The sequence below is a fragment of the Chiroxiphia lanceolata genome, chromosome 9, assembly GCF_009829145.1.
Source record: "Chiroxiphia lanceolata isolate bChiLan1 chromosome 9, bChiLan1.pri, whole genome shotgun sequence".
NCBI classification, from domain to species: domain Eukaryota; kingdom Metazoa; phylum Chordata; class Aves; order Passeriformes; family Pipridae; genus Chiroxiphia; species Chiroxiphia lanceolata.
Window position 1 is genome coordinate 25,686,859 of NC_045645.1, and position 26,124 is coordinate 25,712,982.

The 26,124-nt window shown below is 47.7% G+C and overlaps 1 protein-coding gene across 3 annotated transcripts in view; it reads right to left on the minus strand.

Annotated features, from left to right (window-relative positions):
* GORAB (golgin, RAB6 interacting) overlaps positions 1-26,124 on the minus strand; it is an 86,093-nt gene that overhangs the window by 45,548 nt on the left and 14,421 nt on the right. Inside the window, exons 1-3 of one of the 3 annotated variants that reach the window (XM_032696864.1) lie at positions 16,451-16,466; positions 15,655-15,700; positions 15,028-15,168 (exon numbers count right to left, since the gene is read on the minus strand). The gene's annotated coding sequence lies outside the window, so the exon portion shown is untranslated. Of the gene's footprint in view, positions 1-12,284; positions 12,303-15,027; positions 15,701-16,450; positions 16,467-26,124 lie in introns of those variants that run through there. The other 2 variants (XM_032696862.1, XM_032696863.1) reach the window with 2 other exon arrangements.

The following is a 26,124-nucleotide window of genomic DNA, read 5'->3' on the forward strand; positions in this document are numbered from 1 at the left end:
GCATGGGGACACAGAGGCACACGGGGCTGCAGCCATGCTTGAAACTCCCTCTCACCCCACCTGCCCACTGGCTCTGCAAACCAGTCCAGGAAGGTAGGAAGGTCCTTTCCTTAGTTCATGCCCAAAGGTCAGTCAGGATGGAAGGCAGAAAGGGGAATTCTGATGTTTCCCTTGCTACCACGGGATCAGCGGCTGAACCAGAGCTGAGACTTCGTGTTTCTTCATTTCCCACTTCCTCCATGAGGCCTCTGACCCCTGCAGAACATCTCATGCTCTCCTGTTCTCCAGGGCTGTTGTATCCTCATTCCCATGATGAATGCAAACATCTTTCAGTTGTGCTCCGAGGTGAGTACCCATCACATACCTACTCTCTCCTCCCAGCTGAGAAGGGACATCAGGCAGGTTTTTAGGACTGGAATAGAATAGAAGAAAATAGAAGTTTCTCCACTTACAATTTTGCCAGACTATAACTGGGCTCCAATTTTCCATGCTGGGTTTCTGCCTCGGGCTGTGTTTTGTTTTGTATTTGTCAAAAAATTCCATGACTCCATTTCCACCAGCCCTTTGAACAAGGTTTAGGGAGGTCTTTTCTTTCTTTATTTTTTCTTTTGCCCATGCTAAAACATTATTACAACCATTTTACTGGGAAGCAGCACTGCCTCCAGGCTTGGCAAGAAGTGCCCCTTGAGTGAGAAGATGGGCCTTTCTCCATCCCCATGACAGCGCCCGGAGTCGGTCGGATCACGAGTCTCTGAAACAGCAGAGGCTGGTTGGTGTTTGGCAGATGGATGAAGCACAAAGTCCGTCTGTGCCGAGCGCTCCCCGTCTTCTAACAGGCCTCAATCAAGGGTTTCACAACAACACATCAGCCAACTGTGTAAACACAGGGCACGGCTTAAATATAGTCCTTGCCTTGACGAACAATCAGCGCTGAAAGAGAAGAGCATCTTGTGCAAATAAACAAAGGTCCTGCAGAGCTCAAGTATTTGGACCAAGGCCGAAGGAGGAAATTCATGATAGGGGAAGCAGTTGAACCTGAAAGCACACAAAAGTTTTCAGATAGGGATTTTTTTTCTGCTTGGAAGCACTGATTCAAGTGGACTGGACCCCTCTGTGGCTTTGGGTTGAATCCAGCAGATCCCAGCTCCAAACAGTTGCAGTAGGGGAACAGAGAAGGAGATGGGGAAGGCCAAACCAAAATGCTTTGTTTGGGGCAGATCGATTAATCTGAAACCCTTTTTTGTTCACTTCACCAGGAAGATGGATGTGTTCTGTTAGCTTGGCAGGGCCTTTTCTTCTTCAAGGCTTTGGCTCCACCGGTAAAACTAAAAAACCCCATCATTATTCCGGTGGCTGCAGTATGATCCAGGTACTCTTCGTGCCTGCAGTAACTGGGGGGCCCCATGGGACCATAAAATCCAGGTCTTTAACCCACAGGTCCCTAAGCATCATACAGACCTCCAGCAATATCCCTCCGGGACCACGGGGGTCGGAAACCCTGGGATGGCTCCTAGCAGGCTGAGAGTCCAGCTTTGGCTGCAGGAACCATGGTCTGAAATTAGAATTGCCTGATGATGTGTAACAAACAGGGAGAAAAAGGCAAATGCAGCAACAGCAGACAAACCAACCCATAAACCCCCCGCTTGGGGCTCTAGGAAAATGAAATGGGAAGAAATGTGCCTGCCTCAAGGAAGGGTGAGGGAGGGCTCTGAAAAAACCCAGCTCAATGAGACTTCCTCTTGGGGTCTCAGTAGTGAATGGAGGGGCCTTGTTGTACCTCCATGATGGCAGGAAAGTCCAGTGCTTGGAGGCAGGCTTCTGTGCAGCAGAGAGAAGCCAGGTCCTGGAAGGAACAGCATCCTCTGGCAACAGCCCCCTCCTGGGGCTGGGTTTCAGCCCAGAGGATCCCAGCTGAAGCCCACATTTGACTGTTGGTGCACAGACAGGAATACTTCTCTGCTCTGATGGAGAGGCTGTGAGGTGGCCAGAGAGTAGGAAAAACCAATGGGTAAAACAGCTGCAGCCTTGCAGCGCAAAAGAACAGGGTCATGTCTTGCCTTTAAAGCAGATTAAATTTAAGACCTGTCAACCTCAATGGTGTCTAGGTCAGTTTTCTTCCTCTGCATTGACAGGGAACAAATCTGAAGCCCTGAGGTGTCATTTCTGCACGTCATGCTTTGAGTTGTTCCCTTCCTTTACCATGATAGACCTGTTCCCTTCCTAAAGATGATCATTTTTCAGCCAAACATGTGGTGGTTCACATTCCTGAGTTATGGAGCAAACAGCTCGCCTAGGGAAATGGAATTTGTTTTCCTGTCCTGCTGACCCCACAAATGGGCCAGAGTCTTTGCCACCAAGCCCCAGAAATGACACTGCTCTGGGCCAGGCCCTTCCTTGGGGAAAGGAAGTCACCCCCAGGGAGATGCTGTGCTGGGTTAGTCGCCTTCTGATCCAGCTTTCCCCTTGCATTTGCTTCTCAGAGTGGGCATATGTGCCCCAGCCATGCATGGAGTGCTGTCTCTACATCAGACCTCTGAAAGCTCCCAGGCTCAAAGGCACTGGGTAAAACCCGAGCTGTTTCCCAGCCTGACCTTCTCCATGCCCTGCAGGGTCAGCAATTCCCTGTTTTAAACCAGGGGCTATGACCTGTGTCCCATCACTGAATCAAGACACTGCAAGCTACTCCTACAGTGAATAAGGAATGAGAGTTTATATATGCTCAGCAATCACATACAGATTAGAAATTTCTAAAGGGGGTCTTTAACCCTCAAGAAAAAGATTCAGGACTCCAAAAAACACAGTAGGTTGAAAACAACAGAGCTGGAATAACTGGGCTATCAGTATCCATGAGCGTTTGTCTCAGCCTTTTAGCCTGTTTCTGGGTGTGAGCACTTGATTGTAAACATCACTGTTGTGGAAACTTGGCTGAAGGGAATAGACAGACTGTCACAGGCACTGGAATGGAGACGATCGTTATCGCGACTTGAAAGGAACTGGGAACAGCTGCTTTGGAACTGCATGGGCAGCTCCAGGAAGGATGGACAGAGCTTGCTATCACACACACCTCTGCTCTGGATGACAGATCCTGTAGCTCACGAGCACAAGAGGTTGCAGGAGCTGCACTGCTCTGAGGATCTGAGTTGGTTCCAGCTGGTCACACCGTCCAGCTACGGAAGACCCCAAGTGCAGCTGGGTTAAGACACATACTGTTGAGGGGAGTCCTCCTGGCCAAGGGACCCAAGCTGTGCCTAGATGAGGTTATCCCAGAATGCTTCCCAAATTTCAGATCTACAGGCATGCTTTGGCTGTGTCCCAGCTCCAGATTGGGTATGTACCAGCAACCCCAGAGCCTCAGTCTGCAGACAGAGGAAACCCAGATGGGAATGCTGGCGCATTGCAACAGCTCCCTCCCCTGCGGGGGCTGGGGACCAGGACACAAGGAGTGGTTAGCACAGACAGAGCTCAGGGACCTGCCTGCCCATGCTGAGCTTCACTCCTCTCCTGACTGTCTGCCCGCTCCTCCAGCAATGAGCAACACTCTTATTAATCAGACCCCTGGCTGGTCCCATAAGGAACAACCCCACCAGACAGTTATCTCCAAATTTCCAGCTGACTCGGTTATAGAGCCATAAAACCAAATCTCAATGGCACTCGTTTTGTACAGGGATCATTTTTTTCCTTTTTTTTTCTTGAGACGCCATGCTGATGGAAGCCAAGCATCACAAAAAAACCTACATGGATGATGCCACCTTGTCAATTAAGGTTATTACCCCCTCACAAACAGTAAAAAGTCTTTATTTTCTGCAAACTGCAGCTGATTGACGTTAATTATGCAACATACTGTGAGTCCATATGGACTGTGCTCCATAAAGGTTTTTCTTATGATCAGTCTTTCTGGATCCATGTCCTGCCAAACACCACTTGTTTTCATGGCCCATCTTATTTACTGCCTTATTAGTCTGGTGTTAGATTTTTCCCCCAGTCCTCTGGAACTTCCCCAGAGTTCCCAGATTTGTTTAAAAATCGACACTAATGGTTCATAGAGCTCTCGGGCCAATTTGTTTATCCTTTGATGCAAGTTATCTGATCCTGCAGAATGTCCAGCTTTAATCACTGCTGTTCAACATTCGGCTTCATCACCGGTAGAATACAAAGTGTTTCATTATCTCTGTAAAGTATGGACGTGTCATCCTATTTCTTTCCAAAGAGAAAAATAAATGTTGAACAAATAACTTCATCTCTCCTACACACAGGATGAATATTTTCCCGTTATTGTCTGGGATGTCATTATAGGATTTGACTTTTCTTGATACATTTAAATAAGCATCATTAACCTTAGTGGCACGAGGATTTTCACTCCTACCTTTATTTTCTCTTCCCAGGTTATCACCACTACCAGATTCCTCCTTTTTTATTTACTATTAACATTAACATGCACATCAGTACCACATATTTATGCCCACAGTGCTATTTATCTATGTACATATTTCATGCTAAACCTACAACACCCTGTTTCCACCTTCCCTCTTAGCTGGGCTGGCTTCTGCAAAACAGCATTCAGGCTTCCAGAACAGCACTGATTTTACAGCATCTCACAAAACAGCCTCAAACACTCCCCGATTATCATCTGTTCAATTTTCTTTAAATAATTCCTTCCACCCCTTAATTGTAGTCCTAATTATTTTCAGCCCAGGGAAGCTGTTCTTTTTCCAGAACCGGGGGCTAGAGCTGGGCACCTCTGTGCTTTTAAAAAGCCAGTCCCTCATCACATATAAATAGCTCTGGTCAGAGCTTTTCTGTGTTTGCACATAGTGTCACGCTTGCTGGCAAGGGGACAACTTGGGAATAGGTTATGGAGTCCCTGCCCATCACAAGACCAGAGTGTTGCATACCTAAAAGGCAGAGGAAGCTGATTTGGGGTTATTTGGCAGGGGGATGAATCCCTCCTCTGCTCCCAGGCTCACAAGAGGGGAAAGAGCCACTGGGGACCAAAGACATCTTTCATCAATTGAGATGTTTTATTTTGTGTTGGCTTTTTTTTTTTCCTTAAACATCCTTTGTTTTCTAACAATAAATCATATCCTAAGGCAAAAAGCCTTTAAAGGGACTGGGCATGGAGTCTCCTTCCGTTCCCTGGCTGGCGAGGCAGGCCACCAGCTGACAGCAGCCATCAATCCGCAACTCAGCGATCAATCCGTCTTTATCTGTCAGCGGGGACCGGCGCGGGAGGACCCCGGCTGTGCCAGGCTGCCGTCCCCCGCTGGCTCTGGCGGCACCGGGAGGATCCCCAGTGCCGGACCCAATCCCCCTCGCTGCCTGCTCCCCTGGAGCAGGTTCCCACTGCTTCAGGCACCATCCCCTCACACTCCCCGGCATGTTCCGCAGTCAGCCGAGCCGAGCCACCCTCCAGGGGTCCTCCTGTGATCCATCAGAGAGCGAGCACTCCACCTCCCGCCCTTCCAAAAAGCCAACAACATGAAAGAAGGCAATAGCATCCTTACCAAATGGAGGGTACCCTAACAGCTTATTGATGGGTAAACCCACCCAGAAGGTTTCAGAAATCCCAAGCCATTCACTTCTTGTGCCATCGGTGGTGATTTCCACCTCCTGTTGTTTACTGCCCAGGCTTCTGGGTTTGCTTTTTAACATTTGTGCTGCCAGGACTCAGCAGTTTATGGTGGCGCCTAAGTCTTCTGTTTATCCTCTTAATATTGTTCCCCAAAGATTTTCCATTAAAACCCTCTTAACTGCTCTACCTTGTTTGTTATCCAGAAAATTGGTTGCTCTCCCAGAGAGATGGAGGTGGTCCAGCTCACATGGTCCCTCAGGAAGCAGACCTGATGCTCCATGACCTGAAACACCTCCATTTTACCTACATTTTACACCTTTTGCCCCTTGGTGGTCTCCTTCCTCTGTCTGCTTTTGCTTCCAAGATGCAAGGAGGGGTCTTGCCTCTGATCGTCTGAACTTTCCTCTCTTTCAACTCCCTCCTGAGATCCCTCAAGTTCTTGCTGATCTGAGAAGTATTTTATGAGGCAATTTCATTCATGCCAAATGTGTCATAACCAATGGATCCCTGCCTACAGTCATCAGAGCCCTGCTCTGCCTCTTGGTGATGTGTGTTGTGCTGGAGCCAAGGAGACCGCACACAGGCCCGTTGTCTTTCTGTCCCCTCTTCTGCATCTGGCTGGGCAGAAGTTTTCTGTCTGAGTACATTTGCTCCACTGCCATCACTTGTGCTCATGCTCCCCTTAAGTCTGCGGGAATCACAGTCAGAAGGGGCCATCAGAAGGGGCCTGTTTGTGTCTTTCTGCTGCTGGTTCAGGGTCAAGAGCTCTTGGTCATCTTGGCCATGCTTCAGTCCCTCATGTCATCTCTACCAGCACAGGCAGTGCCTTGCCTTCTGCCTGCAGGTTTCCATACAGCAAGGAGAACGTGGTGATTTCTCCCTGCATCAGGGTCCCTGCTTGGCCTCCATCCTGGAGAAAAGGCCTCAAAGCTGTGGGGCTTTGCTCCCTTGCACTGCTGGCTGATGTCATCTGCCCAGCCACAGTGGCCAGAGCCACCAGTTAGATCCCCAACTAGGACTGCAAGTCCTGGCCTGTCAAGGGTGACCGAGACGATGCCCCAGGCAGGGTTACAACAGACAGCCCCCAGTGACTCCATGATGCTACCAGGGATTGAGATCTGCCCTTGAAATCCTCAAGGTTTTTCCTCCCCATCAGGGCAGGACTGTGTCCCAGGAGAGGCCTGTCCTGCTCAGAGCAGCTGGAACAAAGAGGTCTGCTCCATCTCACAGCCCCAGGAGAGGAATGTGGCAGCAATGAGGTTTCCTCTGACGTTTGCTCTGTGCCAAGGTTGGGGAGGATTTCAGTGCTGCAAAAGCACTTGGTCAGGGTGGGCATTTCAGGACTGGGGGTGGTGGAGCAGAGGCATCACAGGGATGGGAGGAGATGGGGATTCCTTGAGGAAAGGGAGAAACTTCCAGCCTGGAAACCCTTTTGTTCCTCCTGGCACAGTTTGGGGCAGGCAGCAGGGTGGGGGGGAAGGTGTGGTGGGATCTTGACATAGAGCCGCCTCAAGCTGATGTCCCAGCCTCTTTTAAAATGTCCTTGAGCACTTGGATTTGCCTCAGATTAAGTCCAGTTGCCCGAGCTGGCGTGTACCCATACACAGATTAAATGAGAACCACCCGTAACACCTCCTGTCCTCCCTCCTCCTCTCCCGCGCAGGTTCATTAAGGCTTCCCCAGCGAAAACAGGCTGTATTTCGGGGGGAACGCCGGAGCGTTTGATATTTTCCACTCTGCGTGTCAAGGGCATTTACAGTCGGCGTCAGGCTGTTCCGTCAGTCTGAGGGAAGCACTTTGAAGTGTTTGTGGTAGAGGCCACATGTGCAGTCAAGATGTGCCGCTGCCTCTCTAGCTCCCTTTGCATTCCCAGCACCATGTGACAATCAACAACACGGCTTAACCCTTTCGCACCGCTGCCTTGTCCCACTTGGAGATGGGGAACGGGGTCCTCATCCCCTTGTATGTTCTAGTGGCTGTGCCCAGGAAGACTGCAATGATCCTGCTTCATTCTGGGGAAGCGCAGCACAGCTCAGGCAAACACGGCTGGTGAAGGCGATGGGATGGAGGTGGGAGGCCACGAAGCTGCTGGGCCAAGCAGAGGATCTGTTGCTAATCCCCACACACGCTGCCAGTGGTCCTGCTTTGATGATGAAAGTAGCATCATTTGCCACAAGCAGCTGTGGAGTCGGCTCCCACCCTTGCCCATCCTGCAGTGGGTCCCAAGAAACCGCATGGAAGGAGTCCCAGTGGCTGTGACACACCAGGGGTGTCCACAATGACATTACTGCCCATCCCTCCAGCATGATGGATGGCACATGACAAAATGGGCAGCACTTGGGCTGAGCAGCTGCTGCCCAGGGAGCTCTGGGCACAGAGTGAACAATTGTAGCTGCTTCCCCTCAGAGGCACTGGTGCAAGGCTGGCAGCGTTTCCAGGAGCTCTCCGCAGGGCCAGTGGTCAGGGGTGAATCTCATTTCTTTGTGGAGGGCTTGCACAGTAGCCATGTAGTGCTTTGCCATAGCCACAGGTTTTAGGGTATTTCCGTGTGCCCTAGAGAGGAGCTTGCCTTGAAATGAAACATGGGGATCAGCATGCACAGCTGCTCTTTTAGGGGACAGTAGTATCCACCCAGCCATACACCCCTTCTGGGCTCCACAAAAAGAGTGCTGGGATAGAGTGGAGAAATTCAAGACACATGGGGTCACCAAGTGATGCTTCAAGAGGTACCTTCTCCTCTGGCTCCCCTCAGGCAGGAGGAGAGTGGGCTTCTCCGAAGAGCCCCCTGCCAGCCTTCAGTCCTTGGGGGTGAATCTTCCATCTTTTGTCAGGAGCCCTCGGCTGGTTATTGGTATCTGGGCTTGGCTCACACCTTTGGAAGTCCCATAAGATAGAAACTCAAACCTCTCTGCTCTGCAAGCCTGACTCTGCCAGGGGTTGAGTGGCAGCCTCCATGGGGTGGTGTCAACTCTGAGCAGATTCCCAGTTTGATCCGTGCAGCCTGGACACACTGCAGTGATAAAAAGGACAGGGAAGGCTACAGGGGAGCAAAGAGTGGAAGAGAAAGAGCTCAAGAGCTATGAGCTAAGGGGACAGGGATGTGAGCTGTGCAGAGGCAGCTCCCACCCTTTGCTGCTGCCTCCAGAACAGCAGTTTTTGGGTCCAACACGGTGCTGCCCCATTCACTCAACCCTGCATTCCCATAGCTGGGAGCAGAGCCAACGCTGCAGGCACATTCCCCCATGGCACTGCTGATCTGCCATGGCAGCACGGATCCAGCATGGGAACACCACTCCGGCAGCTGCAGTGTTAATGTGTGGCATAGAAAAAATAATCTTCCTTTTTAATGATTGCATTACAGAGGGTGGAGGCCGGGGGGAAGGGTGTCATTGTACTGGCCCTCGCTTGGCAGGGAAAAGACATCTTCTGGGCTGCAGCTTCCTGGAGAAATTGAAGCCAAGGCATTATCCAGTGTAACTGACCTCTCCTTCTTCCATGAAAGCCCCCTCCCTGCAATTAATCTGAGTCCTGGAAACCCCTGCCTTCCACTCTGATTTCCCAGTCCCTGGCAAAGTGTCTGACTCATCTCCCATCTCTCTGGCCATGGCTCCTCCTTGCTGAGGTGATTGACTGTAACCCAGGGAGGGCTGTGCTTTGTTGTCTTCAAGAGGGTGGATCAGACAGCCCTGGCCTTACATCCCTGCCTTCGTGTGTGTGATTCCATGTGCTGAGCTGGCACTAGGAGGAGAAGTGGCAGGAAGTTACAGTCTGCTCTGATTCATCAGACCACTTTGAAATCCCAAATCCTCTAAATCTGAAAGGTCAGTTAGACAAGTGACTCCAGTGTTCCTGGAGCACCACCCCTACACCCTGATAAGAGCAGGACCTGTCCATAGAACTGCAGCCATCCAAACATCACCAGTTTGTCACCAGCCCAGCGGTGAGAAGGGGATGCAGGATGGCTACATCAGGTGGGAACAGCTGCCCTAAACAGCCTTGCAAACATTAGGCAGAGACACCGCGTGAGCAGGAGCTGGTCATGGCTTCATGTTTTTCGGTTTGAGGGATCTTTCCAATTAGACTTGTTTTCCATTTCTGCTGGAATTCCTACCTGGGGTAGAAATCATTTTCTTTAGAGTTTCTTTTTCTTCCCCATTGCCCAAAAGCCCCTCCACTCTGCCACTGAATTCACAGACCCAAGGGCAGGCGGATTTTCTTCCACCTGACAAACCCCAGTGAGGCTGATTTCATAAGTGCCATGGACTCCAGCTGTCTGTCACCCAGCCTGAGTGTTGAGGGATATTCATCCCTGTCAGCATGCCAAGCTAAGCTTTGATGCCAAGGATATGTGAGATATTCACGGGCCGTGGCTGGGGAATGAAGACAGCTTCCCCTCTCTGTGCCCGTGACACGCCGTGCTCGCTGACAGCCCAAAAGGCTCGTACAGCTGTGGGCTGACCTGGTCACACACCCCAGCTCTGTTAAGGACAGCTCCTCACCCTCGTATAAACCCTTCACTCAGAGGATCACAGAGCGCTTTGCAAATGCCTGCTTATTAATCCTCACCACGGTCCTGGGAAGAAATAAGAGACACAGGGGAATCACCTCATTTGCTATGGAGAGGGGGCGCTTTCTGGGGCGAAACTGAGGCATTTAACAGATGAGAACAGGGCTGTTCCAGCAACGCACCAGCCAGAAATGAAAGGAGTTAAAATCGTGGTGAATGAGGGGAACTTTAGGCAGGAATAGTGTGATTAATCACACTGAAACTTGGCTAAGACAACAGTGAAAGGCACCATGTGATTTTTATCAGGCTCTGTTAGTGCTCCACTCATACTCCAGTGTGACAGGTAATGCAGCATCCCAGGAGAATGGGCTGGGATGACAGGATCAGTACTCAGCTAGGGAGGGAAAGGGCTGGGCAAAACTTCCAAAAGCAACAGTGTGACTGAGATTGTTGGACACGACCCACTGCTGCCCATCAGGCCTCAGGCTGGTTCACTGGCTGAGAAGTTCTTGCTCCTTGTGACTGCAGAGACAAGTGGCTCTCAGCCCATAACCCAGGACACTGTTGTCACCTGCTGTTTGTGTCACACATACCCCCTGCCCCTTGACAGGAGGTGCTTTTTGCCGTTCCCACTGCTGAATTTGTGTTGCCTCAGGCAGACAAGACAAAGGCATGCCTAGTCTTTACCTGCAGCTTTATTCTCCCAGTTAAGTCTCTGCACTTTGGACTGCCTACCTCTCCTCAATCCTACCATTCCCTTGGAAAGCTCCTCAGCTCAGCCACACCCTCCTGCACATGCAGGATATGCACAAAATCAGAGGCAGGCACGGCTACATAACCCTCACAAGGTGGTTTACTAACAATCCAGAAACTATGCTTGCCAAAGTGGGATTATCTGAAAAGCAAACTCTACTCAGTTGCAAGACGAACACTGCCTAGTCCCCAAGCCCAAAAAAGCCCAGATGACAATACTGGCAAGGCAGAGAAGGTCACTTAGAGCTCCTTTCCACTCCAGGATTTCAGGAAACGTGAATTTGCCAATCCTTTAATTCTAACAGCTCATTTCAGAGCAGATTATACAAGACTGCAGGACACTGCAGGACACTGGGCACACTGTGTAAGTGCATCTCATTTTGCAAACGCTACTGAACCAGCTCTAGATGATGGCAGGAGGTGGAGGATGAGATTGTATAAGCTGAATGAAGCAAGTGCTCAGTCTTTTTTTCTGGGCACTGATAGCTCTAGTAATTATCAGTGCCAACCCTCTCAGCCCTGTGCCTCCGCCCAGGCCACGTATCACTCTGAGGTGGCTTTTGTATCCTCATTGCAATGAAGGATTTTATCCTGCTAGGGTTTATTATTCTTTTATAGACTGAAGGGCTTCAGCCTAATCTTTCAACAAACAAAAGGAATCTTTCAACATTTCAATGCTGTTGTAATTGGCTCCAAAAATAGCACCCTCAGAGCCACATTTCTTAAACTTCTCAAGTCCAAGGATTAACCTTTTTTTCAGATTAAAAAAAAATAATCCGAAGACCAACTTGTATATTTTTCATATATCAAATCAAATAAACAAAAGACTAATATTTGAAAGTTCACAGAATCAAAGTTAATCTATAGTAGCTCTTATTTCCTCCCATTTTGTTTGCGTCCTTGCTTCTGTGGCTGTCGGAGGGGAGGAGAGAGGGTTTGCTATTGTTTCATGAGCCACCGCTGGATGTTTTATTGACCACCAAAGGCCTGTGGATCAGAGTCTGAGAAAACACTTCTTTAGAGATAAACAGGCTCGTTACAGGCAGCCCTGACTCTGCTCTGCCTTCTGGCTCAAGCTGCAGCAGAAGTTCTGACTTTAACTCCTTTACCCACTGAAGTTGCCACCCCTGGGGACCAGGTGCTCTGCACAGCTCCGTTCATGCCACCCTGTCCTGGCAGTTCCTGTGCATTCAGTGTATACCCCTGGATCCAGGCCATGCTCTGTGTACTCCACCCAGGTCAGCTCCATGGCAAAGAACCATTGCCCCAGGGATGCAGAATAATGCCAGTTTGTCCTGTATCTTAAAAAAGACAGTATGTGTCCTCTCAGAGAGGATGAGTTGTCTCCACTGCTCCTCTGTTGTCGTAAACGGCTTTTCCTGCCAGGAAAACTGGCCTCAGTGCAGCCCTCTCTCCCAACTCCCCCAGCTGTCTCCAAATTTCGCAAGCAGACACCTTGGCACCTCCCATTGCCTTCGGACCGTGTTAGTGTTGGCCGCCTGGGACTGATGGCTTCCATCTTCTTTCTCCTTGTTTCATTAGCTGTCACACTGGGGGTTTTGATCTTCCCTGGAGCCAAGCCCTGCCAAAAGATTTACTCCGCTGCAGTGCTCCGTTTCACATAATTGCCAGGGAAAGCTGCGCAGTTGGTAACGACCAAGGGAAGGGAACAGGCTGGATGCACTCAGGATATGGCGTTCACATATTGTACTTTCATAAAGGTATAGCAATGGAAACATTCCCTATTTTGATTGTCCCAAAGCCACAGGAAAAAGGGAATTAAGGGAATTGATATGTCTGGGATAGATGCCAGCCCTGATTTACTCACATTTTTACCCTGATGTGAAATACCTTGGTCAGAGATGGAAAACTTTTATAGAAGACGTGAACCAAATCAGGCCCTGCAAGTGCTGGTCTCCAGCTAAGAGCTGTCTCAGCTGGCACAGCCCAAGAAACACTAAAACAAAGGAACTGGGAATCAAATGGGCAACAGCAGCTCTGTAAGAAATTTCTTCCCTTCCTCCAGAGGGTTTGGACATACCCACATTTGCAGTCTGCCTTCTAACCACAAAGTGCCTAAGGTACCAGAACACCAGTGAGTTAGGATGTAGGGCTTGGCTTGGCTCCTGGAAAGAGGATGTGCTTTATCATCAAATCCCAGCATGATTTGGTATGGAGAGGCACAGAGCGGTCAAGGCAGAGCGGTGAGCCCAAAACAGGGTTGCCTTTGGAAGCAGTATAAAAAGAAAATATCCTTGCTAACATAACCTCGCCTTCCAGTTTAACCTCCATGTTCCCTCAGAGAGCGCAAACATGCCTGCACGTATTTTAGGCATAGCAACCCACTTAGGAAGAGTCAGATGTAGTGTAAGTCCAATTAAAGCAAAATGGAATGAAAGTCCCAAATTATTTCAATGTGTCAGAGTGAGGAGTTTGCAAATCCACTGGTTATTGCAAAGTTGTTCTGGGAAAAATAATTTCTGTATAGATTCCATCTCACTTTGCTGAATTCCATGGGAGTTTTGCCATCAATGGGAGAAGGACCAACACATACAGGCAGACTTTAGCCACGCATTAATTGTGCTTCAAGCCAAATGCATTTGCTCTTACGCCCCAATCCTGCAATGGATTTTCTATAGATAGGTCTCTGTCCCTGCAGTGATGTCCAATGAACTCACACCAGTGAGATTTGACTGCAAGATCCCATCTGACTGTCCAGAAACCTCTAAGAACATATATCTGCATTAATTTTACTGAGATTAATATGAGTTCAATTGAGGGCAGAGTTTGATGAAAATATCTCATAACACATCAAGCTGGAGGGTAGATCAAAGCTGGTTTTTAGCTCACTAATAAACCAAAACAGAAATAGCACTGCAGAGGAAGCAGCTCATTTGTTTGTGATGGCTCCCTTCTTTGGGAAGGTGAGTACAGAAACCACAGAATTATTACTGCTAAAATAACTAAAACAAGACGCACAATTAGGCAAGCCTTTAATGTAGGATATCATCCATAATTATTTCTCTTGTTAAAATTCCCAAACACCAAACAGTGGGATGAAGTGTTCTGCCCACATCACTCACCTCCAACCTCTGTTCAGAACAGGGTCAATTAGTGAAGATCCTTTCTTGATTTATGAAGCACAGCAGGGTTTTTTTGCATGTATTTAAATATTTACAGAACCCCAGAATTCTGGTAGCATAAACTAGATTTACACCAACTCAGAGTGCCACCCAAAGATAGGGTTCCTCCAAGGGTGTGCTCTGCAGTTGAGCTCGTTGCTCTCCAAAGCTTTCTAACACACAGTTACCACAGGGTAGATACTGGCATGTTTTTTCAAAACTTGCTAGAAAGACATTTGGTCCCTTAAATGTAATTTATGTCATTCAGCTAGAAAGTTTGTTTTCAGTATAAAATACTTTTTAATCACCTCTGTTAAGTCTTTCTACTTCATCTCATCTGGTTCCTATGGAAATAGCAAGTCTTCCAGAACTGCAAATTTTGTTTCCTAGCCAATATTAGAAAAACTAGTTTTTCTCCACTACCTTCTGAGATAGTATTTGCATATAAATACTGTTCAAGTCTCAGAAAATATGTCTGAAATTATTCTTATTATTCATTACACTGAAGACCTCCCGTGTTTCTGTTTTATTTTTCTCCCTTTCCACATAAGCAAACAAAAAATCTTCCATTTGTTTCTCCACTAATCCTCACCTCCTTTTTACATGCAGTTCTTCTTTACCTGAATTCTTGTTATAAGAAAAAAAAGAAACCCAAAGAGAAAAAAATAAAACTTGATACCTTTTTGGTCAAAACAGCACTTCCCACCCTTGATCTATGGCTGGCTGGCAAGGTTATAAAAGTCTGTAGTTGGTCTGGTGAAGCAACTATTTTTAAAAACTTTCTATTCAAAGTTGAACAATACAAGTGTAAGTGCTCCAAAAGGCATAAAGAAGGTTGTCAGGTTCTTTGCCATGGTTTGGGAGCCTCAGAGCAGAAGAGTATGGATTGCATATCTTTTTCTGTATGACAAGCTACAGCGAGCTGAACAAAAAGTGGTGGACTTCCTGAGCAGGGTGAACACCTCACACATTAATGTCAAGTAGAAGAGACAGGTAGAAGAGACCTGAATGAGCCAGAACCACTGAGGCTCCTCTGCTATTGCACTGCCCTTTTCACAAGCACACGTTTAGGGTACCTGCTCATGGATTCACTGAACGTCCTGGGCTGGTTGCTGGTGCTTTTTTTCCACCTCTCTGCTGTCCCCCACTCTCATTTCAGGGCTCCACCTCACTGCTGTGCATGCACTTAGGATGGCACTTCCAGGTGTAAAATGAGCCTCAAACACAGGGAGAGACAACACTATCCATTAGGCAGTGAAACAGCAGGGCAGGGCTACAGAACTGTCAATGCAAGTGCTGTGCAAGCCTCTGCTTCCAAGTCTTGTGAAAAACCATCCTTCCCTTCTACTTGGAAGGAGGACGCAGAAGGGGAGATGCAGCTGGAGAAATCTGTTCAGTTTGGGCAGGAAGGAAAACAGGGATGTGTTCGCTCTCCCCTATACAGATCACTTTTGAAAACCCCACTTGCTCTGACATTGTCCCAGGCAAGAAGCAGACAGAGCACAGCACCAGATGAGAGCCACATGCTGAGATCAAGTGGTGAAAATCTTCCCTGTGTCTTTGCATTGCTCCCGCAGGGCACCTGAATACCAGAGACTTGTGAGCAAAGAATTTACCTTCTCAGTACGATCGCTCTTGAGATTAGCACAGAAATGGAACAATAATATACATTTTAGCTGTCCCCTTGTTACCTCCTCACATACCTTCGAGTTCTTCAGAATCTTCTCAGCTGTTGACAAGGAAGTTCTCCTTTAAAAGAACAGAAATATATGTTTTGTTACTGTCTTCACCAGGTTGTGAGATATACAGAATTCATAATAAGACCATCCCCTCTATCCCTATAAAGAAGCTATGAACAAGCCAAGAGCCTGTGTCTTTTCACCTGCTTCATGAGCTACATTTTGGAGATTTTCAGGACTTGTGCAGCTGGGAGATGGCTAAAACAGTGCTAAGGAGGGGCACAGATCTCTGGGTTTTGCAGCCGCAGCACCCATTGAAAGAAGCCCTGACATGGATGCTGGCAGTCGTGGGTGAACCTTCTTTCAGAGGAAATGGAGATGTGCTGGGAACCTCCCAAGAGAGCAAAAGAATGCTTCCAGACAGTCAGGTGGAGCAGCCTGCTGGCTCCATCAACCTGACGGACTTGGCAGCCTCTCCTGCTCCGGCTGGCCAGGATCCTGGAGTCTGCAAAGCTGCAGGCAGAGTTACTGAATTATTGGGAGAAAACAGATACCTGCATAAGCTTATACACAGTCACACAGTCACACACACACATATAACCACACACATACATTTATACATATCACGGAGTAAGCCTGCAGGATATATGAACTCCTGGCACGACTATGCCTTATCCTATAATGACTAAGCTGTCTCTGTTAGGCATATTAACTCTGCAGGAGAGCTCTGAGATCTTCCTGGACAAGATTTAAAGCTGCATTTTTATTAGCTTTTGTAGAAGAAGCACTAACTAAAAGCTCCTGAAGCTTGCCCAACAACCTCACATTCCCTGGGTTCCTCTAAGCCTGAGTCCTCGAAGTCTTTATGTAGCAGAGGCCAAATCCCATTTCCAGCTCCAGTCTCAGCATCAGGCTCTCTTCAAGGCTCTCCACTTCTTCAGCCCAGAGCTGCTTACGTCAGCAGTAGTTGGCCAAGAGAAAAACAGAACAATACAGCCTTTATAGATTAACAATATTTCAATTTACTGTAAATTATGCAGTATATAACACAGCTCAGAGGAGTAATTTGTCATTCTTTCGGATCCTTGCTCTCCTTTCTCTTCTTTCTTCACCTTTCCCTTTTCACTTCTCCTCTCTTCCACTTCTTTTTGCCTCCTTTTCTCTCTCCTTTCTGCATTTCCTCACTTCCAACAGATCCCACTATTGTTCTGTTCCAATCTCTACCTCTGTGTTATCTGCTAAAATCACTGATAACAGAACATCTAAGTGGAGATGCATTCCAGTGTCCTGGAAAGGGATGCATCAAACAAAGAGAGCAGGACTTGAGGGAATGGAGGACTGGGATATGCAAGAAGAGTTAGAGGCAGGAAAGACCTGGGATACATCCACTGGTATAGGCAAAGTAGAGAACTCACCCCCAGCAGTGGCTAATAGAATTGTCTACAGCACTTCTGCCTGGAGCTGTCAGTCCAAGAAAAATTATATATCACAGTCATAAGGAGAAAAGTAAATAGAAGTGTTTCAGCTTTGGAGTGTGGATCTTATCTGGAACGAGTGTGTGTGTCCATGTGTGCATAAATCACTGTTTTTATTTTATTACAGAGTGCTGTTATGAAACTTCCCTTCCCATTTTGCATAAATCTTCCTTTTCAGACATGTGGTCACTGGTTTAGGGAATATTTACTGTGAAATGCCTCTGTTTTTGCAGACCCAACTTTTCTTGGTTTCATTCTTGGGACTACACGGCACAACCAGAGCCTTTGCCACAGATGTTCCAAACATTGCTTTTAAAAAAATTATCCTGACCAAAATTGGTGCTTTGGCCCACGTGAACTGCTAAACATCATCACAAAGCAGCAATTAGTCCGTAAGTTACTTAGGATCTTTGTCTCCTCAAACCTTAATGTTTAGGTCACATGGAAAAGTGCACTTATGGACACAAAACCAGGTTGCTATATTTGTTCAAACTCATCTTTGGTCCTCTTCCAAAAGCCAACCTCCCAGCTGACATTTGAGGTGTTGCTCACCTTACTTGGATGCCTGCTCAACGAAGGAGAAATCCCTTCTCCATTGCAAGTACAGGCCTTCCTCAATTCCTTCTAGAATTTAGGCCTCCAAAACTCAGGAGTCAAACTCCTCCAGTGCTGCAAAAGCCCAGGTTCTCCATGGACAGTCCATCTGCAACACAAAGGAGCTGCTTCTCCCAAGCCAGGACTCAGAAGATGCTGTACAACCTAGCAAAACTCCACTGACCCAGCTAGTTCCTGTTCTAGCCACAAAGGAACTCTTTGCCTTACTAAATTCTTTTTCTCTCAAGGTCACCTGACAAACAAAAACACTTGCAGAGAAGAAAACTCCCTTGAGCTCATCCCTTCTGTTCTTGGGATGGATGCCAGCCCATGCTCCCCTCAGCTCCTCCCCAGCCACAGAGACAATAGTTCTTCACCCCTCATTATGCATAAAGACAAGCTGCCAGGTGCCAGATGAAAGCATGAACACACATGCACTTCCTAGTATTAAAGACATTCTGCAAAGCATGGAAAACCTTCAGGACAATCAGGAGAGAGAGCAACAGACAAGATGAAACACTCAGTCTGCATTCCCAAGGCCTTGAGTGCACCGAAAACTCTGCAGCCTCTCCCCTTTCCTTGGGATTTGGCTGCCTGTGCTACAGGCCAGCTCTGACACAGTGCTACTGGGATCACGCTGCTGTGAAAAACAATGGCAAATACTGATGAGCAGCCTTTACAGGGCCCTTCCCCACTTCCCATGGGAGCTGGCTTTGAGCTTGGGCTCTTGGTCCTCTATGACCTGTGCTCATCCACCTTGCTGATCCTCATCCTGGATGTGAGGGGAGAGGTATTCCCTATTGTCTGTGGAAGCAATCAGATCCAGGAGCTGGTGTCCACGCCCTTGCTGCAGCGCACTCCCCCTGCCTGCTCAACACCAGGACAAGCAGTTCAAGCAGACTGGTCCCTATCACAAATGAGTGATGATCTTGTTCTTCAGGCCACCTTCTCAGGTTGGAAGTGGCCTCAGGCACAACTGTTCATGACACATCTCCAGGACAGGAGAAAGCTGGAGATCATACTGCTGCCTTTTAAAAGGCACAAACAGGGAAACATGTCAAAGTAAAATCGCAGAGAACTTAATTTCACTGTCATTCTTCCTAAAATCACAGGGCTCTTTGTGCCAACACTGTATTTTGGCATCGTGTTTCCTTTCTTCACAGTTTTCTGTTCAGCATAAAGTGATATGAGAGCACAGAAACCCATCACTGGAGGCAGTGAAAGCCTTCCTGGATCATCGGTTTCAGAGCAGGTCTCTATCTATCCCCCAGTTTTCACTTGCTGTAAAGTTACCCAGCCATATGTTTGCAATTAAAGTCTCAGTTCCTCACAGGCTCATGGCAAATAGTCTGCTTCACCTGGGTCACATCTCTAAAGGGAATTCCCCCAGACTGGATTTGCAGGCCATATTCGGTGGCAGCTCTGACACAGGTATTAGCCATAATGGAATCCATGTCAATTATGAGTTCATCCATTCATTTTCCTATCCAGGCCTCCCACTCAAATTTCAGAGATCTCCTTCTAAAATGCAACTTGACCCATTTTGGAATGGATAGAGTTCCTTAGTCACTCCATTTGAGACCAATTAGGCTGTTTGATTTGGGATCCTTTATCCCTCAGTGCTCTTAGCCTGTCTGTTCCAATAAATGTTGCAAAAAATCCCAGTGTCTGAAATCCCCACATGCTTCATGGACCCTATTTCCTACCCACTGCACTCCTTTCACCAACCTGAGTCAATCACAGACTCTGGGGTTCCTTTGTCTGTACCAGCTCCATCTCCTTGAAATGCCCTTCAAATTTATGCCTGTGGAGGCCATGAGGATGAGGAGGCATGACTGACTTGTAATGCTTTCTCCTGGCTCAAGAGCTTGGAGCAATCTCTTTTGCAGAGAACCCACGATGTGAACACTCTCTAAGAGTTCACTTTTAATTGACCTCCCTGATTTGCTTGAAATATTGATCAAATCCTAACTGCTTCCTTTCCAACAACCTGATGGATGGTCCACTCAGCCCATGGGTTTGGGGAGAATTCCAGCTTTCAAAACAAGGAAATCACAGATTTGATGTGATTATTGGAGCTCAAAGCTTTTGTTTTATGTGTCCTTTCCAGATGTTTCCAGCCTCTCATGTCCCTGTAGACAAGTCAGTGGTGCAGATTCAAGGCTGAAAACGGAAACAAGGTTGCAGGTTGTGAGAAGACATCTACCTGCTTTAATTCAACAGTCTTTAGAAGTTCTCCCTGTGTTCCAATCCAGAATAGCCTGCAAGGTTTGTGAAATCAGGGTGCAACCACAGTACAAAAATAATTTAAATCCAATATAATGTAGACCTTTGACTGAGGAATGAGCCTGAGCACATATTTAACTGTCATCACAAAGAAGACGGCTTTCCTCATTAGGTGCTCAGATGAATTGTTAGAGGAGAAGGGCTGGAATTGGCTCTTCCCTCCTGAGCCTCTGGGAATGACCCTGAACTTTCTGTGAGGGAGGTGTGTTTCAGAACCCAAACTTGAACCTGACTCTGAAGTTGGCCACTCACCCCCTCTGCACACAGCAGACCCGTCCCAGGTGAAGGCCTCCACGGCCTTGTGCTACACTGGGAGTTCAAAACCCAGATCTGGATTTTGCAGCCAGGGATCATCTCCGACTTTCCCGGCTTCAGAAGCGCAATTCCACTTGCTTTATGTTACTTGCCTGTTGGCTTTGTGGGAAGAAAAAAGTATTATTATTAAAAAACCCAACCAGTAACAATCCAGAAGACAGCAATGCTGTCCCAACAACATTCCTCCTGGCGGGGCAAGGAAGAAGACAACTAAGCACAGCAGTACCCACATCCTTAGCCCTTTGGGCCTCCCGGCATTTTCCTCCTCTTTTCTCTGCCTTTGTTTTGGGAGTTTTATTTCAATTTTTATCACTTTGGCTCGTGCTGCCTGAGAGGCAGGGGACCTCCTCGGTGTTGTTGAAGTGTTTACTCAAGACTGGAGCACACCCAAGAGGTGGGTTTCAAGCGCCTGAAACCCCACACCGTGGATGTTTTGCAGAGGGGGTGGCTGCAGCTGGCTCTGCACAATTTGCCCTTGGGGACAGGTTTGCCTGCTGGGGCGGGAGGGGTGCTGGGAGTAAAGCAAGTCATCTTCATCCTCCTTCTCTGTCTGGTATTTGGCTGTGGAGAAGTCGTTGTGCTGCAAGATGGATTCTGCCCCTATTCTGGATGACCTCCAGGCTCCCAGCAGTGCACAGGAACAGTGATCCTTAGGTTTCCTGAGCCTACAGTGCTGCCTGCTCTGGGAGCCCTTCCTGCACATCCTGAACCCAGGAGCTCTGATACCACCCCATGGAAACCAGACTTCCAGGCCTCTGTGTCTTGCTCATGCTACTAATGAAGGCACACAAATCCCCCACTCCTGCAGCCCTGTAGGAGCAGTTAGGGATCAGCTCTTCAGTGGTACATGACAGTCTAAGCCCAGGACACATAGGCTTTGAAAAAATCTTTAGCACTGCTACTTTTTATGGTAGGTTGCATAAAACTTTTAGATCCAAAAAAAGCAACACAGTGTTCAGCTCATCCCTGTCCTCCTTGCCATCACTATCCTTGCACAGCCTTTTGAACTTGGATTAAAGCCTGTGAACTATCCAGAGCCTTCCTCCTAGACAGGACCTTTCCACACCAGGGAATCTATTCTGCAAGCGGCTTCATCCTGCTTTCCTCCATTTTTATCCTTGGTGGATTTTCACTGAATGACCTCTGTTTTCATCCTAAAGTCTTCTCTGTTTCTCTTCATTGCTACCTGCCTTCCTCTTCTTTCTGGTACTCCAGATCATGAGCTTTTTCTATGATTTTGAATTCCTTTGCTCTTAAAGAGTGGATAAAAACATTTTTCATATTGGTGATAAGGTAATATTTTAAAAACAAACTTCTCATAATCAAACCGTATTGACAGATATATGAGCACATGTTCCACTTTGAAACTGATTTTCTGGCACATTAAAAAATATAACCAAATACATTTCATATTGGAAAATACAAAATTTCAGAACACTTGAAAACTGTGGAAACAGGACTTTCTCATGTTATGAAAATGTTTCATTTTGGGGAAAGACTGGGTTTTCTTTGCTTTTCTTTTCTCCAGAAAAAATACTCAAAACAGGTACTTTTGAATGTTTGCACAAAAAAATAACATGTCTTGTTTAAAAATCTCCTAGTGAAAAATGCCCAGTTGGTCCCGGAGGTGGGTTCATTCCATGGTCACAATCCCTATTGATGGTGGTGAGGTTGGTTACGCTTGGTTAAGAGACACAATGAAGAACTAACAAACATCCTTTGCTGTTCTGTGCCTGTCCCAGCTCTCCTCCCCCCGAGCTCCGATCTCTTGCTAGGAGGGAACGTGGTTATTTGTTATTGGTTTTGCACCGACCATGGAGCCTCATTTCTTAGGCAGCCTCCCGGGACAACCCCAGGTTCTCCTGTAGAGATGAAATATGGCTCTGTTGGTGCATGCTGACGGGCCCTCTCCATGGGCAGCTTGCAAGGAAACTCACCCGTGGCATTCTGGCACCATTCGGAGCCCATTAGCTCTGCCCCCGCTGCTCCTGCTTCCTCTGGCATTTTCAATGTTACCGTGGAATGAGGAGTGAGCCCCAGAAGAGGCACACACCTAGAAATATGGCACTTGTCCTGCTGCTGCTAATAACTACTGACACTTGGTTTTCCACACCTCCAAAGAGGTGAATTGAGTTTTCTTTGTTGTGCAGAAGAGCTCAAGATCAACCATCAGAGTGAATGGAAAATGAATTCTGGTCATAAATGGTTCCAAGGCTGCACCTTTGATACCATAGCTTAAGTCCATCTGCCCAAACAATATTGGCTTTCTTCCCACTGCAGTTTTCTGTGCCTCCAAACCTCACTATTGAAATCAGGAGGCAGGCACAAAATGGAAGAAAAGAAAGGAAAAGAGAAAAAGGAACAAGAAACGTGACACAATTTTACTGTTTCTCTAGGTTTTGTTAAGCTTTCAGGTGCAGTTGACTCACTATGCTAGAAACTTTTCTGTAATCAGATGGGCAAGGAATATAACCTTGAAAAATAGAAAACCTGAGAGGTTTTGCATAATCACACACAACTTGTGCATCAGCCTAAACATCCCTTCTTCAGAAATGGCTTTGTTCTCCATTCAAACTTTGCCTCCTAGCCATTGCAGACATGGAAGCCAAGTGGTCTTTGGTCATGCCTGCCAAGAGTTTGGCTCAGAGCAGATCCCTTGCTGCACCATGAGGCCCCAGCAATGTCAGCTAACACAGCATGTCCGAATTCCTGATCTCACTTGTTGGTGCAAGTCATTGGGAGTCCACTGCTTTCTGTGGGGCCAGGATTTCACACACTGGATTTGAGTTGCCACTGAGTTCAAATGCCATTCCTCTCAGTGTCAGGACTAAAGCCCTCCCAAGGAAGCCACGAGCGGCACTAAGGAAACCCAGAAATCTCAGCCTTTCCAAAACCAGCAGAGGAATTTTCCCTTAGTAACAAACCCCTCAGCATCTTTTGTTTTGGAAAGTATGATAATGTTTCCATATATTTTTTCCAAAATGCAGCCCTCGGGATCCTCATGTTGCCCTGATGCTGAGAAATCCCCTTGCTTTCCACAGAAAAAGAAAACGGATGGCCCGCAGAGTGTTTGAAAGATGGCAGCATCCTCAAGCATCCCTAAGCCTTGTTATCCCTGTTTTGATCCCAGGTTCCCAGGGCTTCTTGCCAGGTTGTTGGGGTCTGGCATCTCCGGGGGGTTTGTCTGGATTCTGGGGCAACACTCAAGAGTGTCTGTGGGCTTCCTGTCCCACAGCAGGACTGAACACAGCACAGGGGCCCCAAGCCCTGGAAAACCAGGCAGCCGGCTGGCAGGAGCACAGGCTGGGCTCCCGCAGGCTCGTGGCTGGACTCACCAAAACAGAACCACTCCCGAGGACTTCAGCAGCGATGAAGGACTTCCTGACAACAAGGAAAGATTTCCATTAGCAATGCCCCAGACAGTCCCAACCTGGAGTTCCCATGGTGTTCTGGCAAGGTGGAAAAGTCCTCGGCGCAGCCCAGCAGCTACACCACTAGAGCTCAAGGCTCAGGAACCTCCCCCAGGGCTGTTGCTGGGTCGACTGGGACCCTTTCCAACCCTCTGCCTCCCCAAGGCCTGGGGTTAGCTATTGTTATTCTGGCTCCCTCCATACCTCTCTGCAGGAATGCTTCCTCCTAGGAAATGAGTCACACCTTACAGAGAGGCTGAGGAACCCTCCGGAGGTGCCTGTCTGCGGGTTCAGAAGGAAGGAGTCGCTTGTGTCTGCCAATGCTATGTCTTATCCAGGGGCCGTGCTGACCCCAGGTGATCAGAGGGTGCCTGGCCCCTCCAGCTCACGGCGTAACAGCCTTTTCCCTCTCCAGCTTTTCCCACCTCCCCGTGTGCTGGTGCCTCAGTGTGTGCTGGCACATGAACGGCACGGAGGGTGGGTGGGTCCCCACCAACAGGGCCAGACCCACAGTTTGAGCTCATCCCAGATGGTCCCCACGCTCCCCCAGCAGCAAGGAGAGCACGTGGGCGGCAGCCATGGCGTAGGCAAGGGAGTTTACTTCCCAAAACCCCACAGCTATCCAATAACAAAAAGTGACGGGGCAGGAACCCCTTCAGGCATCTCGGGTGGGTTTTTAATGCAGCATTCAGGCAAAATCTTTGTTCCAGGTTTTGCCTGGAGTTTATTTCTTAAGCACATAGACATCCAAGCCTGGGCCTCCAGCCCCCTGGCTTGTGCAAGAGCTCTTTTGCATGTAAAGTCCTCATGTCCACGTTCATTTCTGTAGCATATGGTGGGCTCTGCACAAGGCCTGGCAGAAAGAAATGGCACAAAATCTGTTGATAGATCATCTGTGGAAGGCCTGAACTCCAGCCAAGACAGATAAAAATAAAAGAAATTAAAATAGTTGTGTGTGTGTGTGTGTTTTATGAAGGGAACATTTATATTTTTAAACTAGGAGTAATTGTATTCTGTATCTGAAATGGCATCTGAAAGTGATTTAGTGGAACAATGTGGTTTCTGATTGGTGCTTGAACTAGTTCCAAAACATTTTTTATAATAAGCATCATAAAGATCCCAATTATCTGATCCTTTTTCCTAACATGGTCAGAGAGGATGTTTCCAAAGAAACGGCTTTTGGGTAGGTTTTTTTCCCCCTTTGTGACACTGATCCTGCAAACATTTACACACAAGGCTTAATCCTGTGAGTAGTCCCAGAGAAGTGAACCAAGGCAGCTCTCAGCAGCAAAGCTAATCACAAAGTAAACTACTAATGTTCAGATTTGCTAATCAGGGCAATCCATAGCCTTTCAGGGAAAGGTCTGCTTGTTATTCCGAGAGCCCTCAGGATGCATTTACGATTCAATAAAGGAGGCCCCAGCATTACCAAAATAATTACTTACTCAAACAAGCCTATAAAACTCGAGGACTGCCCCAAATAAAAGGAGGCTTCCCCCCCTCCAGTTTAATAACATAAATCTAGTGAAATGCATCTTGCTGCCATAAAATCAGTTCTACATGCCTTGGAAAACACTGATTTACTAAGTGGGCAGGGAGGTCAGATCCTGCTAGGGGCTTGGAGAGCTCAACATATGGAGAGAAGTTTTAAAACTGAAAGTTTTGTCAACCCACAGAAACGGAGAACAGTTCATATCTTAGCTTGTAACTTCACTCTCCAAAATAAGATGCATAAAATTCTGCAGAATAAATGGAGCCATTCTGATGACTAGTCAGTAAAGGGGATAAACAACGACCCAAAAACTCACTGTTTGTCCCGGAGTGAGCACTGTCCCTGCCTGCAAAACTGGCTTTACACTGGGAGCTCCCCCCTTGCTCTGGGACCCTGCAAGAGGGCTGGCTGTCACATCCTGGGCATTGCCTTTCCCAGGCAGCCCTCACGAGCCTGCAGGTACAACTCCAGCACCCTGCAGCACCCCAGACCTCCAGCCAGGAGCACTGCAGAGCAAGGCCAGCCGTGGATTAGGATGGCACAATTAGGAGCAGCAACAGGGACTGCTATAGGACAGATGATTTCTTCCTGACAGAGACAAGAGCCTCTGCCTTCTTAGAAACATCTTTTCCACTTTTCACCCTGCAAAAAAAGCCTTTCTTTCCTGAACTAACTGGCTTTGGCTACATCCTTCCTGCCACACACCACAACAGGGGAACCACAGGCCATCCTGGACATCAAGTTTCTGTTCTCCTTTCCAACACCACCTCGATTTTCCTGTTTTGAGCAACACGGGATTTAAGGTGCTGCAGAGGACAGTTGGGTGCCACCTCAATTCTGCAAGTGGTGACTAAAAATCTGCAGAGGTTCTTGTGTTGAAAAAGGCCATGTATGACATTGCCCCCAGAGTCCTCTTTCTCCA